Source organism: Echinops telfairi, unplaced genomic scaffold (assembly GCF_000313985.2).
Source record: "Echinops telfairi isolate 266 unplaced genomic scaffold, ASM31398v2 ScPeMD7_2;HRSCAF=8, whole genome shotgun sequence".
Classification (NCBI taxonomy): domain Eukaryota; kingdom Metazoa; phylum Chordata; class Mammalia; order Afrosoricida; family Tenrecidae; genus Echinops; species Echinops telfairi.
Genome location: NW_022103898.1, coordinates 35824635 through 35826616, shown reverse-complemented (window position 1 = coordinate 35826616; position 1982 = coordinate 35824635). Strand labels below are relative to the sequence as shown.

General features: G+C 37.0%; 1 protein-coding gene across 1 annotated transcript in view; it reads right to left on the bottom strand.

The window, feature by feature from the left end:
- EEA1 (early endosome antigen 1) overlaps positions 1-1982 on the bottom strand; it is a 142656-nt gene that overhangs the window by 29251 nt on the left and 111423 nt on the right. The window lies entirely within an intron of this gene.

Genomic DNA, 1982 nt, shown 5'->3' with positions numbered 1-1982 from the left:
TCCTCCTGCAGTCAGCATCACTGCGTGTGTTTTGTGAGATGGAGGAGGACTTTGTGGATTGGTGTTGGACATACGGGCTAATGTTGGACTTGTGGGCCTGGGCAGCACTGGGTTGGGATGTTTTCTTGATGTGCACTTACCCTTTATATAAAACTCTCTCTTATACATAAGTTTATGTGGATTTGTTTCTCTGAAGTACCCAGACTAATACAGTGCCCAAGTCAAACTGTGAGATTGGACCCATGGTCCATAAAGAGTGAATTTTTGCTGCACATGCTTAAAAAGGCAAAGAGTAATGCTGAACATAAGGGTGTAGTATGCTCTGGTCACTAAGCATCTCCACGTGAGCAAAGCTCCCAAGAGCACTGCCGGACTTACAGAGCTCTCTGCACTTCCCCTGCCACCCTGAAATGAAAAGGAACAAACTGTTTCTGAACCAGAAGAGGAGGCTGCACAGAAGAAAAAGAAATCCTAGAAGAACTGAAGAGGCAGAAACGTATGGCACAAGAGTAAATTAAGTTTACTATGAAAGTTAATAAAAGCTAAAGCAGAAAAAAATTAAATAGATAAGTGCAACAGTTTGATAACTACTTAAAAAAATGAACCTAAAGTTTTAAAGGTGAACACAGTATGGTCAGTCATCTACAAAGAGATTCGAATTTGCCTTAAAGCACATCTTAGTGACATTTCTCCCTTCTTTAAAAACTTCCTTTTTCTATTGCTTAAAACAATGAGGAGAATACACAGCATTCACTGTGATGCCTTCATCCCGTCCATCGGCCTTCTCTCCCTATACTTCTTCACTAACTCCAATACCTAATGTTCTACTATGACATATTTTTAGACTTGCAAACTTTGTGTTCTTCCACTGTAGTGTTTAATGTTCCCTTTCTGTTACCTTTTCAAAATTATCATCATGTTCAGTGGCCCAGCTAAAATGCTACCTCCTGTGAGAAGTCATTTCTGATCACTCAAGCTTTCAATCAAGTTCCCCTTTTTTATGTTTACATTTGTTATTGCTTCATTTTCCCTTGTATTACCGTTTTCTTATTCCTTATGTACCTGGCTCCTTGTTAAATTATAAACTGCATGAGAGAAATAGGTCATATCTTATTCCTTCTATATCCCCACATTAGGTTTTGAATAAAGTTGGTGCAATTCTCCTTAGACCTTTGATCAGTGGTTCCCAAACAACCTTATGGATACATCTACTTTTTAGATATATATGAGAATTCTTCAAAAAAGTTTGGCTAAAAATGGAATTTAAAGATAATGGACTATAGTTAGTGTGTGTGTGTGTGTGTGTGTGTGTGTGTGTGTGTGTGTGTAGATACATATCAATACTCATTTCGACATTTCCCTTCTTTTTCCTATTTCATGGTCATGGACCAAAACTGCATGGCCCACCACGTTAATACGTTCTAAGTCATACTCATTGGATTACTTCCACATTGCATTGGGCACAGTATTCCAAACCGACTGTCATTCAGTCAATTCTGACAGCAACCCTGTTTATAGAGTTTCCAGGGCTCGCTATGGGAGCAGATAGCCTCACTCTTCTCCCCTGGATCCACTGATGGGTTTGAACCATTTACCTTGTGGTTGGCATCAAATGCTTACCCAACAATGCCACCAGGGGACAGGTACTTAACACCTTAATTATATTATCTCAATTCTTACAACAACTTTGACTTCATTTAATTAAACTTAAAAAAATGAATAAATATGCACATAGCAGCAATAGAAAAGATGCATTGTTCAAATATTTTATATTAAGTATAGCCCAATACATTTTTATCAACTTCTTAGAGTCTATAAATATGTTTAAAAATGATAAAAAAATAAAATCTTAACAATAAAATAAGATAGATTTAGAAATGGAAAGCATCACGCCTTAAGTTAGAACATCTAATCATTTTAACTGTATGGCCCTGCCAGTACTGATTTTCTAAACATTTATCACTTTGTGGTTTTTGTTATTG